This window comes from Solenopsis invicta, chromosome 4 (assembly GCF_016802725.1).
Source record: "Solenopsis invicta isolate M01_SB chromosome 4, UNIL_Sinv_3.0, whole genome shotgun sequence".
NCBI lineage: Eukaryota > Metazoa > Arthropoda > Insecta > Hymenoptera > Formicidae > Solenopsis > Solenopsis invicta.
Genome location: NC_052667.1, coordinates 23,060,964 through 23,079,966, shown reverse-complemented (window position 1 = coordinate 23,079,966; position 19,003 = coordinate 23,060,964). Strand labels below are relative to the sequence as shown.

General features: G+C 35.7%; 1 long non-coding RNA gene across 1 annotated transcript in view; it reads right to left on the bottom strand.

The window, feature by feature from the left end:
* Positions 1-17,897: 17,897 nt before the first annotated feature.
* The window catches only part of LOC113004111, a 147,078-nt gene continuing 145,972 nt past the window's right edge, over positions 17,898-19,003 (bottom strand). Inside the window, exons 4-5 of the long non-coding RNA XR_003268863.2 lie at positions 18,333-18,403; positions 17,898-18,057 (exon numbers count right to left, since the gene is read on the bottom strand). This is a non-coding gene — a long non-coding RNA (uncharacterized LOC113004111). The remainder of the gene's footprint in view (positions 18,058-18,332; positions 18,404-19,003) is intronic.

Below are 19,003 nucleotides of genomic sequence, written 5' to 3'. Positions count from 1 at the left end.
CGGGGAGCCTAGCGATTTTAATGAAAAGTTTCTTTATTGGTATTTGGATCGAAAACGTCGTGACGGCGCAATCAAAACGCACCGCGGGCATTTTTATTTCGTATCGAAGAAAAGGCACAAGATCAGAATGCCAAGCAGCCTGCCTGCCTGCCTGCCGTTTGCGGTACCGGAGAGCGAGAGCTGAAGAGAAAAATAGAATTTCATTATTGTGTAAAGCTGCACTCGGGTAAAGTCGTGCTTCCATAAAATTTCATCTCTGTTTATGCCGGCACGCTGCATTCTATTAAATTGAAACCGTCATTCACGCAACGAGTATATAGTACACTTATATATGTGAGTGCAGATTTTATTCGCCTTTGAATTTGTCTCCCTTTCGCACATGTCTGAAAACATTTGTGCTCTATCACCGTCCAAACAGTATGTTTTTTGAGCATTATACATATTATTTTCGATCGACTCACGTCTTAGATTTTGATATATCATTTTTAAATCATTCCTTTTTTTTACTTTCGATTTACAATTGATACGGCTTGTGTGTGTGTGTGTGTGTGTGTGTGTGTGTGTGTGTGTGTGTGTGTTATACAAATCACGAATATAATTTAAAATTATCCAAAGTTTTATAAAAAAAAAAATAGTATTTCAATAATTGGTTTTAATATTTGTTTTAATAACTTGTGCGAAATAATTTTCTTTGCTAATTGCTTTTCGCTGCGTACGCGCGTGTAATATGTACAATGCAATTTTTACTGCTTTAATATATAAACGATATATAACATTACATATTACATATTACAGTCTCGAAACGTAACAAAATTAATAAAATTTTAACGCTCTAAAGGGAATCCGCCGCCGCAATGTATTTGAAATTTAGCGCTATTCGATCGTTCTCTCTCTTAATACATCCGCGATGCATAAATATTCGTTTTAATCGCTAAATAGCTTTTTCAATTCGCAGTTAACGTGCGACGAAAATGTGAAACGCGCAGCGGAAAGTTCATCCGTTCTCATGGCAGATGCTGCGCCGGATCATCTAGTCTATCTACTTCACGTCCGCCCGTCTCATCGCCTCGCGATCGCGGCAAAAGGAAAGAGTCGTATGGAGAAGCGAAGAGTGAATATCGGAATATGTGATTCGATGAAGCTCAAGCGTGGCGACGGTAGCAGTGGCGGCGGCGGCGGCGGCGGCTGCTGGCACGAGGGTTGCATTACCATTTTGGCCGTTGGCCAAACCCAGTCTCCAAACTCTGGGAATCTCCGATAAAAGATAAGCCCTCACCTCCTGCTCGCGGTTAAATTCAGATGGCACACCCGGTAGATAAACATACCCGGGGGAAGCCAGCCCCGAATCAACTCCCTACCACCCGCCGACTTCTCTCCCCGTGCTGCTCTTGGGGCCGCGCATCGGGGATTTCCGTAGATTTACAAGCCGAAATTTCCTTATCGCAATCAACCGGCTATATGTTTCTTCTGGCGGTCCTAAGGAACGAAATCGAAAGGAAGGGAGTTATTAATCTTGCGCCGGTAATATCGTTCGTGTGGAGAGCTCCGCCGAGAGCATTTTCTCTCATTCTTTCCTCCCACCCCCCCCTCCTCGAACACATCAGTATAATTCGTGCGCGTTGAAAGTACTGTTCAGTGAAATCAAACGTCCATGAAGAACTTAAATTAAAACTTTTTCGTGAAATAATATATTGAGGTACTTTCGAAACCGTATTAAAGTTCATATAATAGAAATTCATTAATTTAAAACGGATGTGAAACAATTATATTAAATCTATACAAAAGTTATTGAATGTACCAACGTTTCTGTATTATTTTCTGCACACCGAATGGTTGCGCAGTAAAGCGTCCATTAACGTCATGTTCTTTCAACAATTTTCCTTGAGCACTTAAATTATTCGTATTATGCTGGCATACTATGATGATGTACAACATTTGACGTTTATTATTTTGCAATAAAACATTATAAAAATTTTATCAGGTTCCAATATCTGACAGATCAAAACGGGCACTTACGTTGTCACATCGAAGCGATTCCCTTTTTTTCATGGAAAAAACTTTGCTTCCTTTCCTAACGAGACAATGACGTGAAAAGTTTTTCGTACAGTCAATCGATATCTGTCGAATATAGCCTCCGGCTATCCATAAGACTATGATTAACGATGATGATAATGATGATGATGTTTGCACACAAAGAAGCGTAAATAAGGACGACGTGGATTGCAGGGTAAATAAATGAACGGTTGACTTTCCTGATATCGATAGCGACAAGGAATCCTGGAAATAATAAATTAGGAAGTAATCGCGCAAATTATAACGATCAAACGCGTCTATATAAAGTGTGTCACGAATATCTTTTCTTAATCGTATAACGTATTTGATTAATTATTTGTATACATTATACAAATTTTTCAACGAGAAGATAAAATTTTAATTAAAAATTTTCAAACAATCAAAAATTTTTTAAATGTATAGTTAGTTAATATGTAAAAAAAAATGTTTATGCAAATTCTGTTATAATTGTATATACGTATAAATATATGCACACATATCTTTTTAAATATACATAATTTTAATAATTTTATACAACAAATGGAGAAAATCGATAGATGATTCTATTCTTTGCATACTCGCATCAATATGCTTATAATGTATAGCATAATTACGGCTGCATGTGTTTTCTCTACATCTGTCAATGCAAAATTGAATCGCGGAATAGCTAAATGCTGGTAAATGCAGGTAATGGAGAGCAAAGGTCTGACAGAGCAGTGAAGGTAACGTAGAAGGCTAACTATTCATGAATACTACAACTGCATTGAATGATAACTACTGATGCAGGCAACAACTGAACTAAACTCCCAACTACCGACGAACGTTATAATCTAAATGAAATATTTAGACCGTTTCAAGCAAATGACCATCAGAATACGTTGCGAATAAATGTCCAGTTATCTCAATTTTTGGATACTTTGTTTTTGAAAAATTCTCTAAAAGATATAATGGTGTTATTGTGGCAACAGTTTTGAAAGATGTTATTTCGACGCGTTAAAAAATTACAAACAATTTATACATTAATAAAATTTGTTTCGCAACTCTCTCTTTTTCTAATTTGCTTGCTCTCTCTCTCTGTCTCTCTCTCTCTTTCAAAATTCAAACTATTAAAAATAGTAAAAAAAGTAATCAAATTTTGAAACTCAACAGCGAGAACATACTTCCTTAAATCACTATGTATATATACATAATTGCTGCCTTAGATACTTTTTAAATGTAATCCTTTACGATATTTCATGTTACACTGTAAGTGTGACACGTATTGCAACGTGTTCTACTCTGAATCACTTCAGTGAGCTGTAACGTCAGATAGGTAGTATTGCTTTTTTCGGAAGATACAAAAAGACAAATGTTGTTACATCGTCAGTCACGTAGATCAAACGATGGATCTGAACAATGCTGTGACAGACAGCAAACGAATGCCACGTGATCCTTTTATCAGCATTCCAATTGTTATGAGCTTCGTTCGTCGGACTTAAAACTAGTAATAGAATTCTTGCTACATCTCTGATTGATTTATCTTTCCTTCTTCTAGGATTTCTTTTAAGCATAACATTTATACTTTTATATCACAAAGAGTTATACTGTTATTATTAGAAAACTATTAAAAACTTTGAAGCATTTAAAAATTATCTTTATTAGTATATTATATCAAAATATATCGCATAAAAGATTCTTGAAATCGTAATATATAACAAGAAAAAAACGTATAAAATAAAAATTAATAAAAATTATATAGTAGAAAACAAAATATTAAATAGTATAAGTGTTTCTTTATCATACATATTTACATTAAAATATTACGCACACAATCATTAATATAAAATTATGAATAATTTAACTATTTAAAATCAAAAGTTAAAAAATTTTGCAACTTTAATATTCCTAAATTAAGCAATTTACTGTAAATGTTAATAACAACTTAAATTATCAATAGAAAAAAATCGGCGCAACGCAAGGTACGTCAGCATATTCGTAAGGCACTCTTTGATTATTACTTCTTGGCTCGCTCGTGCCCCAAAGAAGGACTTCCTATTACAGAGAAGCTGGATAAAGCATCATATTCGCGAATTTAAATAAGTGTTATGCTTCAATAATGGAAATCCTGCTTAAACGTACGGAAACTTTTCGTGTTCTTTAGAGAGAGCTGGCACCATTTGAGGTTCGTAACGAGCCTTGGCAGCAGAATTGCAGCGATCACAATGCAAAGGCGAAATCGTACGGGAAAAGTCCCTTTATCAAAGCTATATAGAAGGCGTTTCAGCGCATTAAGGTGGCCCGCGCCGTATTATCACTTTCAATTTATTCTCCTTTCCTCTTCTCAACGATTTTCGCGAGCGATGCGAAGTCGAATCGCCGCTGTCTGTCATAATGGCAAATAAATGGCAAATGTCATTAGTAAAATTTCAAAAGAAGATATGATGGATTCATTTTCAATAAGATCAGTTTACTGAATTTTTAATTTTCATTTCTCTTTTTTACAAAACTCTAAATAACATATAAATCAAAACAATGCAGTCTCCTGTTTCTAAAAACTGTCAAGTGTTAATAGTTTTTACAAATTTGGAAGAACACGCAATTCACGTAACGTTAACGCATAATAATAAAATAGTACAGCATTTTTTTATGGATTTCAGAGACACTTCATAGATTGCTTTTGCAAAATTTGCATTTAAATATGCTATTTCCACTTAATAGTGGAAAAATATTTGTTCTCGGAAATCTCGATTTCTAGCAACAAATAACAGGTTGAAGAATATCAATTCGATTTTTGTAAAAATGTTTGGGATTACATAATATTTGCATTTTGCAAAAATACTTATAAAAAATAATGTTAGTCGTTGAGTGGCTATCGAAATCTCATTACTATTAAAAAAAGTTTGAAAAATCCGAGATACGTTCTCTTCTATGGCAGAATCGTCTTTCATATTTGGATCGTGTTTAACTTTTTTTCATATATGAATTTGATAATTTTTAATAGAAAGAGCACATTCAGTTCGCTCTTTACCATGAAGATCGTTTGGTCTTTTATCGACTACCAATGTATTATTATCCTTGATATTATCCGGGCATGATTTAGCCAAATTAAATTTTTCAACAATTTTATATAAAAAATATTAACTGAATTTACGCAGAAAAACATTATTAGAAACATTATTAGAAATATACTTGGCGTGTCTCTTTACATTTTCAATATCTTCTTTAGGCGGATATATATTTCTGTTTGCTTCATCTCACATCGAGAGATTATTTCTTTTATTCAAGGAAAATTCACTGTACGTATCGGATTTAAACGCAATTTAGACCCCAATGTCAAACTGTTTCTCTCCGAGTAGACTTGATCCGCAAATACAGACGCCTGACAGGTTCACGAACCTTCAAATTACATTGGAAGGAATGCTCTCCAATTCGATGGGATGCTCGCACCTGGTTGGTGATTGATCCCTACCAAGCCATTCATTTAATAAATTAAATTACGCAGAGCTGACAGCAAAATCAATCATAAGCTTTTGGTTAGTGATCAATTTTGTAGTGGCGTGAAAATTAAAATATATTAGCCCATCACAGAATGCAAGTTAGATATACATTAAATATATAAGAATGTAATTGCATTATAAATAAATGTGTACTGATACAAAATTAATTGCGTGGATCATTTATTAATTTAGTTTACGAGATAGTTAATGCGTAAAAATTTGCTGATCTGCAATGTTATGAAATATACATTTCACTTATTTAAAACAAATTCAAATATCGAAAAGATACAAAAAAAAAACTGTTATCGCGTAGCCGTATAACATTGGTTCGCACGCATTGGTTATCACGCTATTGACAAGTATGATAAAAGTGTTTTCGCGTACTCGGCAAAGTGAAGAACGATCCAGTCCGACGAAATCCCGGCGACAACAACGTAAAATGGCGAGAGGCGAAATGACGTGGCGGACATTTCGCGTCGTTTAGATTACAAAATTTACATGCGACCTGCCGTAAAGTGGCTGCTTCACTTTATTACACACGCCTACGTCGTAATGCCGTGCATTACTCTCCCCTGTATGCGGCGAGAAGTCTTTTTCATTCCCCTCACGACATCGGGATGCCTGTACGGCTTTGTTACCCCGTCGCAAGATTAACGAGGTCTCACGCAAGGGAGGTCTGTTTGTTCGTCGCACACGGAGCTGATGGCGGTGTAACGAGACGTGTTCGCCGCCGTGCACATAAGACTGAGCCTCACGAGGCAAGGCGGGAAAGTGGTTGCGTGGTAAGCGCAGATGAGGCGCGTGTCAGGTCAGACCGTGCGAGTTACAGAAGTCGCGGCAGCTTAGCGTCGCGTTTTTCATTCACAGCGGCGCACTTTAACGGTTCTTAACATCACGATCGCACGACGACACTTACTTTCGAAGATGTGCTCCTATGCGCACGCTATGAATAATCGTTTCCTGTTCATCAACTCTCCATATTTAATCAAGACAACGTATAAAGAAAAAAAATGTAAGACACAGCAACACAAGTTAAATAATAATTGTTAAAATAAACAATGGTTGCTATAAACATAAAATTGGCTATTAGAGTCAAATAACGTTTAGCTAAATCCACTATACTATTTTATTTCCGCAACAAAATTTAGTATTGATGATGAGAGATTAAGAATCTTAGCCGAGATTATAGGGAAATATTATATAGAAAGATTATATAATGTATATAAGGAAATGTAAAGTTCCTAAATTAATTTTTAAGTAGAAATAAACGGAATTGTACTATCAAAATAGGTTTTATTTATGAACTTTTATCTTGACCCCAATTTTGACTCAAGTAATTCTTTCATAAAATGGAATCTTCTTGTCCTCATTCTTGTCAAGAGTGAAAAGTCTCATAGTGCACTTTTTATTCTATTTTATGTGATTCTTTATTTATGAGTATTTTACTGCCTCCATCTGTTGGCGAATACTGCATAAAATTACAAATCGAATATGCAGTTTCACCTAAATAAAATAGCGAGGAACTAGCTGCCACTTTCTTACTAATTGTAAGTGTTAAAGTACGCTTTTTATTTCAGCTAATAAATTCGTGACTCGATGGCTCGTGGTAAATACATTTTTCCTTTAATAGCCGACCTTCAGCAATACGGAAAAGTTTAAGCTAGTTGATATTTAGCCGAGTCATTTCTTCGCGTGTAGCTGCTACAAATGGCATGATATTTAATGAATAATACAAGCGGCTCGGAACATGATTACACGTTACGTCGTACATTTAGTACGGAAATATCCAAATTGTCGCTGTACATTGTACAGTTCTGTGCGTGTTAAACTTCCCACTTTACAATGCGGCAGTGTGCTATCTCTCCCAGCTGTGACATCTGCTCTCCTCTTACTTTAATGAAGAGTATTTCGCAGTATTGACCAGCATGGGTATTATATTAATATAACATCGACACTCCAGATCAAAAAAGGGCTGGAGACTTTGTAACATATATATCAATTACGATATTGCGAGAGCAGATATTTGTTGCATAAAAATCATAAATATAGAACGTATGTAGAGGTTTTTACATAGTATATAACGTATTTTGCAATCTATTTCAGAAAAATTTTCTGAAAAATATAGAAAAATAAAAGATAGAGTCATAATTAAATCCAACAACACACATTTTAAATTTGTGATGAAAACTCTATGAAAGACTGAATTTAATAATAAACAAATTTGCTTTAAAACTTTCTGCATCACGTTTTTAAATATTTTAATATAATGCATATTGTCCAGTTAATGTATGTAGAAGTCATCAAGCAAGATTATTGATCAATAAATTCTATGGAGAAAATTTTATCGAAGTAAAATAAGCGAATTTTTATATAGTATCCTACTTTTCTTATGTCCAATAACTTTAAATGACAAAATATCTGAAAAATAAAATACGATGTAGAGTTAATAAAAAATATATATTTTACGTTAAATTGAAATCTTCGAGAAATTAAAGTAATTGATAATTTTAATTAAGATTGTTAACATTGCAATTATATTTTTTATCGGATCGATAAATTTAATATTGCAAATTATTGCATTTTATCTTATTAATATACTGATTGTGAGTGTAAAACCGCTTGAAATTCGTATTATTTCAATTCGCGACCAAATAACGCGAGAAAGCAACGCCAGCAGCGATACAAACGTAATCGCCATTTATACACATTTCTTGTTTCCCTTTACAAATGGGACTTCGATCGCGGAACGATCAACGATGGCGTTTTAACGTGTCAAAAAGGGGAAATTGTACGTCTGCAAACTGCGATGCACAAAACATCGGCGAAACAAATTGCGGCGTTCTTTCCCCCTCATCTGAATTTCGCAGCGTGCGGGATTATTCGCGGCTCGCGTACGAAGATCTATCTCTCGATCTAAAATTCGTCGCGTCTAGATGCGCCTCCGGGGGTCCAAGGTAATACAGTATCGCGTATGCGCCATACGTCGCATATAGACCGGGAAAGAGGAAGAGATAGAGAGAAAGAGAAATCGTGTGGACGCTCGTGTGACACTGCTGTCGCGTATCGAGAAAAATTACCATATCATGCAAATCCGGGCACGAGCCCAAAACACCTCCGGTTCGGTGCAGCGCGGTGCAACGGCAGTCCCCACGGCTTACGGGCACGGGCGGTGGCGGGTGGTACGTTCGGATAAAAGTTGATAGAGCGTAACGCATTTGCTGCTGCCAACACGCAATTCCGGCCGACCAAAACAACAGTGACGAGACGGACCCCTCTGCTTTGTGCTCTCGCGCAGTAGATCGTTCGAAAAACAGTATGCCCGACGGGACACGGGGGAACGATCGGAGGCTTTAATGGAGGCCGTCCCGCGCCCTGCATCAACGATTTTTGAGCCAATATTGATACGTCCGCTAAACGGGCAGTTTATAGTCTGTAGAGGAGGACGGGCCGCATGATATAAGCCATGGTATGAGCGATGCGCAGTTTGTTCTAAAAAGTGAATATCTTCAGCTATCTCCAACAATAGTGGAGAAACTCTCGTTTCATATAATTTACGTTTTTTTTTTCTTTGAAAAACTTTTCTAGGAAGCTAATAATTAATTAGATCTTAGGCGTTGAAGACAAGTATGATAAATATTGTTTTTAGAGATCACATTTTCAACGTGATATTTCAATTTTTATCAATTATTATTAGTTTTCATATCAGTTGATTAATTTACAATCGAATAAATATTTTTTATGGAACCAAATTTATTTTTCATTATTCTGTAATCCTTATGCGTAGCAGACACTATTTAAAAAAAATTTACGAAAATTGGATTACAAAAAGGAACAATTTTAATTGTGTTCCTTCATACGGAAGATTTCATCTTCTTATATTTTATCACTAATCAAGCAACACTTTTTATTCCGCGTTTTCTTACAATTTCAATATTCTTTAATGGCTAAGTGCTTGATTGATCGTACTTACGTCATTCCGATCCGCGGATAGAATAGAAAATACTTCAGTACACATTTGTAGAATCTGAAAGCATGGGAGATACAAGATGCAGGAGAGATACGCGATATGGCGAGGGATAAAAATGGAATGCGTGTCGATTTATATAACGTGCATCCTGCACCGTAAATATTATCTCTACGTGGTCTCACGTGTGCCATTCCGCGACACGTAGCATCGATAGCATTTTCCACGGTGCCATTATTGTTGGATCTTCGCCTCATCTCGAAGTGGCTGGTCCATTATTGAAAGAACAATAGCCCGCGGCTGCGAGAGAAGTTGGGGAAACGCAGACGCATCGCGGAAAGACGAGCCACTTCCAAGTTTGGAGTACCCTTGGTGATCGTTTCGTTCCTCAAGCACTCGTTACTTGTATCTTCGATAAATGTACACATGTAAAATATATTATTGTATATCAGTCCTACAACTGATGCTTCGTTACTCTCCAAGGAGTAAGTATTATCTCAGTTGAATAATTACAAAGATCTGTCAATGTGACGAATCAGCGGATGATATATGTATATTCTATAACAACGATAAAATAAAGAAAAGGTATAAATAATAATTCATCGATGAAAAATGAAAGTAACACGAGATGATTCGTCTTGAGAAATTTAAATCTTTTTTACACTACAATTATGTCATAAAAAGTCATTGTAAAATAATTAACTATCCAATGACGTGAAAGGAATTATTTTTTGTCTGTATAAAAAGTATTTTCTGTATAAAAATTAAAAAGTATTGTCCATAGAATAATTAGAACTTATAATCACTCTCTGTCCGTTGCATAATAACGCGAATAATATTTATTTCGTTAATTTCCTTAAACAAACGCGTATTGCTGCAATCTATGCGTGCGATAATATTAACTAATTATCAAGTCAATTACACACAGTGTTCGTGCTCGCATTTACTTGGCACTTCCTACCCCTCAGAGATGCTCAATGCCGTAATAGTTAATACCGCTATCGATCCCTCTATAGCCCGGTTCGTAATCGGCCATTATCAACGTTAGTACTTCGTCCGTGAGCTACCGGTTTCTGATAAACTCAAGTGGATTTACAGGACATTGGGATTGCACCGGCGTGTTTTCCGCGAAAATAAAATCCAGTTTAAACCGCACGTCGTCGTCGTGAGTGGCCGCTGCCAGGGGGATGATACTTGTCGTTCAGAAAGTGGAGATCAAGTAACGATGCATTCCACCTCGTTGACGGAAATTACACCGGTCAGTACACGTCGGTCCAATTACGGCGACTGGGGTGCGGTAATTGGGGGAGGGATGTGGGTCGAAGGCTGAGTCGTAATCGGATTACACTAGAGAGTACCGTAATCCAAAGTCCCTCCCTCCCACCCTGCCTGCTTGCCTGCCTGCCTGCCTTCCCTCCCCCTCTCTCATTCGCTCTCTCGTTCTCTCGCAAACAATTAAATTTCGCGGTATTGGCTATATCTCTGGCAATTCTCCAGGACACACGAGCCACCTCCTTTACGCGGCCATTTGACTTTTATGACGCAGCACTCGGGGGAGACAGAATCGTAGAGTTGAATTCAACGAGGTAGGATAAGCAAACCAATATTTCGCGCGACTGTGCGCAGGCTACGGAGGGTCCCGGGATTACAAAGCACTGACCTAGCAATCCTTCGCTTTTACCTATTTCTGGTGCATCGGAGAGTATCCAGATTACCGAGTAACATCCTTGAAAGAAAGAGCTACGAAGTAGAGCTAAAAGAGAAGCAGAATGGGGGAGAAGGGAAAGAGAGAAAATAGGTTGGACGGTAAAGGATCTGAGATAACGATTGCAAAAACAATTGGATATTGTAATATTACGTATCAAATGAAGATTAAAATTACCTGCCTTTGTGAGCCTTTCAGTTAAATTATAAAAATTCAGTAAATTAGAGCGATATTACTTTCTGCCATCTTTGAAAAACGGTTACGAGTCTCTGCCGTAGAAATAATACGCGTATGAAAGAGAATTTAACTTACTTTTATTACGTGTATACCTTTTATATGAAATACACGTAATGAAGTGGTAGATTTTTAATAAGTTCATTATATCCGTATATTTACAGTTGGACGACGTATATAATGTTCTACAATTGATTGTATTACCGAGTGAATGCGCGATACCGCGAATAAATAAAGAGGTAAATGCAATCTGAATTACAAATACCCTAGAAAGAAAATTCGTTCGAGCGAGACGCTTCGCCGAATACAAAAGGATGAACACGACGAATGCGGAATAAAATCTAAGCGTCCCTCTCTCTCACGAGGTATTCTGTTGCGTCCTTCGGGAGCGAAAAGGGTTGGATGTCGCTTGACTACGACACGCTAGTAAAGCGTTACTGTCGAAAGGACTAGCGCGCGAACATGTCGGGCGTATATTTCCGCATCAAAACCGGGGCAGCGTCGTATCGGAAGATCGAGAGTATCGCGGAGAGAAAGAAGTCTGTGTTATGTACATAGGTACGAACATCTGGTACGACTCGCGAGTTAACAACGGTCGAATAAATTCCCGGCGATATTTTCAATCCCGCACCAGAAGCTCGTCGGGGGATCCGGAACGGAATTCTCGCAACGCGAAAAGTCACACAAATGCAACAGAAACGCTCGACGTTACGTACAATGGCGGAAGGATTTACATAAGAACAGGAGCTTAAAGCATAAAACGATCTCGATCCACGGGAGGCAACGTTGTAACATGTTTATTGCGACTTTATTTATGCTGGCCGGAAAAAAGAAACGTACATGAGTATTTTTAAAAACTTTGATGTACAATAATAAAAAAAATGTTAAAAAATGCTCATGAAAAATACAATTTCAATTGTTTTCATTCATCGTTGTACAGCTTCAAAAGTCATTATCCGAAAAAGGTTTTGGTACTGTTAACAATATCTCTAAAACTGATATAATTTTATTCTTTTAAGTATTTTTTTGTACAACCTTAATTCCACTTTATGTATATATTTTTTTCTTTAGAGAATAGTCGTCAAATGCGTATCATTTAAATTACTTTTTTTATTGTGCATGTATCCCATTTGATACTGATATTGTTATAACAATTAAGCTTGGCCATTTATTAATAACAAATTAATTTATGCCTTTTTTGTTTTTATGCAGAAAAAGGCTGCAAAAGATTTTAAGTAACCGGTCATCTAAATCGTATCTATGAGTCTTTTAAATCAAATCGCTTTTGAAAGTATCAAATTTTATAATTAATTAAAAATATAATCATTAATTTATTTTATATTTATTTTATTAATTATTTAGCAAAAAAAGATTAAATATTAGTAATTAGTAAATAACAATAACGGAAACATAAAGAAATATAGCCGGCTTAAATTTATTTTTGCAACTAACATTTTTATTCATACCTATTAATTGTTATTTTATTGTTATACTATTATCATTTATCGGTCTTATATTAATATCGTTTATTGCAATAAAATTTGTGGTGATATAATTTAAAGAAAACATTATAGATATTATAAAAATATCAATTTAATCTTTACAGTAATTTTTATATATGATAAAATGTAAAATAGTTTACAATAAATCTTTTATAAAAATATAAAAAAATTCAGTAATAAAATTTCACGATTACAATTTACATTATTATCACCTACATAAAATGATTAAAAAATAACACTGATTGCTGATTTTTTTAAGTATTGTCAACACGCACAAAACTATATACCTGCTAAATTTTTGTTTTTATATTACTTCTCATTTATTTCATATTTTTGTCACTAAAATATTGCTTATTAAATAAAAATGTTAAATATCGATGAGATTCAATTTAGACAACCGATATCACTCTACATTTTACACAAATAAACTATCACATATTAACTTATTTGAATTTAATATGAATCGAATTCAATAAAGTTAATGAGGCATTGTGCACAATTTTATTGCTCACGCATACTGGTCGTGCTACGCGTTATCGCGATCGAAATGTTGTTATGCTAAGTTTATCTTTTTACATAGGTTCTCGCGCGTGTTTCCTGTTACATTAAGAAAGACTTGGATCGGCAAGTCGGCAGCTGCCAGCTCAAAGCTAGTTCTAGTAACCCGATTCATGCAGATTGCCCGAATTGAATATCGGGATTAAATCCGGCTCGGCTATCTCTGTATAACGGAAGTTCCCAGGCGGTAACTTGGCTCAGAGATCTCGGCAGCAGAGTTCTCTGCGAGATAGTCCCCTCGTTCGCGGATCGAATCCCAGCGATCTTATCCGATAGCTACGCACACTTCTCGAACCGCCTCCGTAATGAGCGTTAAATCCGATTTACTAGCTCGGGTAAACTGATAATAAACTAATGGAAGCGAAATAAATCTCGCGCTTTAGGTCGGCGACCGCGAACCTAATTTGCGCAGTTCTTCTATCTCGCCGCGCGGTTTTCACGTATACCAAAACAACTACAGCTCATGCAAATCCACTGCTCTAAAATCGGATTGCGATTTGAACTGTCATTTCCTGCCGACGTAAATGCGAATCTCGTTTTCAAATCGATCTCGCGTTTTGTCCCCGTGTGATTTGATATATCTGAAACGGATACTGATGTAACTCTTTTGCTGCTAAAAAGGAACTTTCAGACTGTTATTATGTTACAGGAAAAAAACGCAACATTTTGTTTAAACACTTTCATTTCTCTGCTCTTTCTCTTATTTCCATTTAAATTTCTATTTTATTCAAAATCTAAAATAAAAATAAGTAAAATCAGTATGATTGAAACAAAGAGAATATTCGCGTGGTAGAAGATAAACAAAACCTGTTTCATAAAGCTTCGTAATTTAATTCATAGAACGAAAATATTGCGAACATATGGTCTTTTTTTATTTTTGTGTTTGAGCCATCTTCAGGGCGCACATTAAACATTTAAATATAAAAGTGTATAACAACAGATTTATTTATGATATATTCATTTAAATATAAAAGTGCATAATAACGGATTTGTTTGTAACATATTTATTTCATGGGTCTTCCATGGAACATGTAGCCCTTCTTTTCCGATCATAATGATTTTATAATATGTAGGGAGTCTTTTTTTAAAATTAATTTATTCTTGAAATAAGTGAGTTTGCTCGAAAATATTTACCGATCAGAAAAGCATTTTGAATAATAACTGTAGCAGAACCATTTTATTCTGCTGCAGGAGGATGTACTGTTGACGCCGGTTCAATGATCTCGAAAGCCGACGTCATAATGGTAAAAAGCGACGCTTTTCCTTATGTATATATATCCAATGTTGCCCGACCCACTTCGCTTCGCATAACAGGCAAATGCAAATTTTTGTCGCGCCGCGCGATCGCGAATGTTATTGCCTCGCGGTCTACTTCCGAAGCAAATACCGCGACATTCTTTACGGACGGGGAACGAGCGCGAAAACTTCGCAAACAAGATATAAGCGTCGACCATAGATACCCCAGAGTACGGTACCACGGGATTTCACGACTCTCCATCACGATTTAGTCGCCCGTCAATTTTTTACGACTGAACAGGTGCACTGAAAGCTCAAGCAGCAAGTTTGAGCTTTCGTTATTGTTGCATCTTTCTACTACTACGACACAGTGGATGAAATAGATTGCAGACGATTTCTGGTCCTATCAGAAGTAAAATTCTTATTAATTTATTTCTATTATATATTATTATGTTTCACGGATTCCCACCTTCATCAAATCCAGGCTTAACTAATACGAGGATCAAATAAAATTCTTGATAAATTCTCTTAAAATCGAAACTACATCGTATTATATTACTTACAATTTCTGCTGTTACAAATAATATTTAACAAATTAATAAAATCAGATAAAAAATTTATTTCTTAAATTCATAAGTTTTCGAGATAAGATATTTTTGCAACTTCTTTTTTTAGAAAATCCATTTCCCTACGACAGATTGAGAAGTATGTACAAAAATGGTAAAAAGGAAGAATACGCTTTGTGCGGAATTTAGAATTTTTTCCGCAAGCACGTCTCCGTTATTCAAACTACGCCCGATTATTTCGCGAAGCCGGATTATTTACCTTTATCCGAAGACGAAAAAGGGAGGACTCATCCCATCCACCCGTCCCACCTCGTCATACCTCCTGACGTAGTGAAGTTGCGAAACGTAGTGAAGTTGGAGGAGGAGAACGGATTTTAGCGGATTAGAAACTCGGCTTGCTCTTTTTCGTAATGACGTAGGTAGGGAGCTCTTTCTCAACGAGAAAACGCGATCACGCGAGTTGGCGAACGCGACGCGGGACGCGTCACCGAGTCAGGCGGAAGAGGAAGACTGGTGAGAGGGTAGAGGACGAAGAGAGTTTGGTGATGCATACACGTAGCGGATGCATGCGAAACTCCGCGAGGCATTCGAATACGTATTCCACAGTACATACATGGGCGATTCGCGAAACTTTCAAGTTTGGAAACTTACCAACGGGTAAATGGTGCTGGAAGCTGCGGTGATGTCCCTTACGAAAGGGGGGACAACGCGTCCCAAAGCCTGGCGTTATATTTTAAAACTTGGCAACTACGGCTTTTAAAGATTTTCGGAAGCGCCTAGTGCAATTCCGCGCAGAACTGCCAAAAGTCTCAGGGATGCAAACGACGTCTTTTTCATCTATGGACGCGCGCGTGAAATGTATCGGAAGTGATGAAATCAATCGTTTTAAAAACGAGAACGAGGTAATACGTATACGAGATATTTCAGAAAAGCGAAAATCGAAGTCTGGTTAACTTGTTAAGCAATATCTGTATTATTTTAATGATGGAATTATTCATCTTTTGCCATCTGTTCACGCAACACAGATGTCCTAAAAACGTCCATGGAACGTTCAAAGGACACCTATACGTCTTAAGGATAAAGTATACTACGTGAATAACAGAAACATAAGGAAGAAAAGATTAAATTAGAGACAGCAAATTAAATTCGATATTTTGTTTTAACAGAGTGTCCTGCGCAGGATATTTGTAAAACATTAAAATATAATAAAAAAATTAATTTATGACTCACCGACCCGATGCGCAACGAGCGGAGTAAATCGGCCACGAAGCTGCGATGATTACTGTAACACACAAACATAACATTTAAAAATTAAAAACAAATTTTTTTTTAATAAAATAAATATATTTTTAAAACCAAAAATAAATTATTTTTTACATTTCTATCATTACATTCTTTGAATTAAACAATTAGTTATTTAAATTAAACAAATAATTTAAACAAATAATATATTTACTTTAAAAAAATTTGATAACGTCATTTTTTGAAATTCAATTTTTATTTTCCTCCAATGTATTTTTACTCAACTTAAAAAAATCAAGATGAAGAAACGATTTCATCAATTTAAACGCAACTTTTCTCTATGTGTGTATAAAATTTTATATAAATTTACTTTCTTCAAATATCTTTTTTTTTAATTTATTGCAATAAAAGAGAAAAAAATTATTAAATTTATATAAATAAAGAATTGTATTTACCCCAAGGTTGCTCCGCTGGAGCCTGATGCCTCTCCCAGGCCTCCTCCTCCTCTCAGCTCCAGGTTTTGAGTTTTCTCATCTTGTTGCACTCGCGATAAATACTCGCGTTAAATCCACTAAAATTGTGCCCGTGGACTAATTATCTAAGTCTTTCGCGCAACACTGCGACACTTCGAACTTATAAAACCCATGATAAGACATCACAATTCGGAGGAATTCCCGTGGATTCAACACCTCGAGTCAGCGTGGGGTGCGATTCCCGGCCCTCGAATTAGGATTCTATCGAATGGGAGTTGTAAAAAGTCCATTAGTTCAGTAACTTTAACGGAACTCCCGGAAAAAAACGCGCGACGCGACGAACCGGCTGCGGTTCGTTTATTTCACAATAATTCGGCGACGAAAGACTTTGGCTTCCTCTCGTTGATTTATACGCCGAGGAATATCTGTAACACACCATTGAGATTGGTTAGATAGACATTTAGATACACCCTGCATGTTGAAAATATTACTTACCCAGCTATCACAAAGTTGCCTCCCTCGCAGGCCTCTTCTTCTTCCTTTGTCAGATCATCAAGATTCGTTACACTCACTCACTCGCGAAAATTCCGATCGCGCGATGATGCTTTACACGGCACTCCCGGACCGATCGCACGCGATTGGGTACTCGGTTTCCCCTTCACAAAATTATTCGGGTCTGCTGAAGTAAAGAGTTTGTAATAACTACCAAATGTTGAGTGAAATAATACCAATTAAACATTTTATTAATATTACCAAAAATAATTTTACTTTTCTAAACATTTAGCAAATAATATGCAATTTAATAATGTTTACAAAAAAATTTAGAAAAATAAAATTATCTTTTATCATATATTAATCAAATATATAATTATTTAAATGTAATTGATTTCACCCAACATTTGGTAGCTATTACCAAAATCTTTCTTTCAATGCCCTTTTTTTTATCCTGCGCAGGACATAAAGCATAAAATATAATAAGAAAACTAATTCCTGACTCACCGACCGATGCGCAACGAGCGGAGTTACTCAGCCACGAAGCTGCGATGATACTGTAACACACAAACATGAGATATAAATTAAAATTGTACTCCAAATGATCAATATTTCAAAAGTTAATTTTGACAGGCATATCAAATTTTCAAAATTTAACTTTCAATTAGATATTCAATAATTTAATCACATCCAAACAATGCCTTGACAAAATTCAATTCCTATACAATTGTGTCTAATTTTTTTTCCTTTAGTATGTTTTAATATTTATTCAGACAAAATTGAATAAATAAAGAAAAAGGTTATTAATTTTATATAAATAAGAAATATTTACCCCAAAGTTGCTCCGCCGGGGCCAGATACCTCTCCCAGGCCTCCTCCTCCTTCACCTCTGATTCTGTAAACCTGTAACATGTATGAGAAAAGTTATAGCAGCGCTCAAGATGTTTAATATTTTAAAGAATAATTACAGAATGTCCACTCAAAATTTGTAAATCTATTTCCTAAAAATTCCAGGATTTTCCAGAAATTTTTATCAAAATTTCATGTAAGAGAATTTTTGAATGTTCGCTTTGAAATAAATTTATTTTATCACACGCGCTTTTTAACATTCTTTAAATATGTAATCACAAAGAAATGACCTGCTTCTACGTTAAATCAACAAAATAGATTTCCAAAATTGTTTGTAGAAAAAAGTACATTTTATATTGCGAGAATAATTTATGGCATAATAATGGAAAGTTTAAGCACTTAAGGAATAAACCACTGTTTGCCAGAACTTCGTTATTAATTATTAAATATCTTGATTATTCGTATATCTCGAAGGCAAAACTTCGTAAGCTTTATAATATTCTTCACAGAGTTTGCTAGCTAAAAGAATAACATTTCTCCTTTGATCAACACTTTAAAGATAAGCAAAAGAAAGTAGTCGAGAGTTACATAAAAATATATGTGTGATATATAAATGGTAATCTTTTATCCTGTAGAGCTTTAAAATTTTTATCG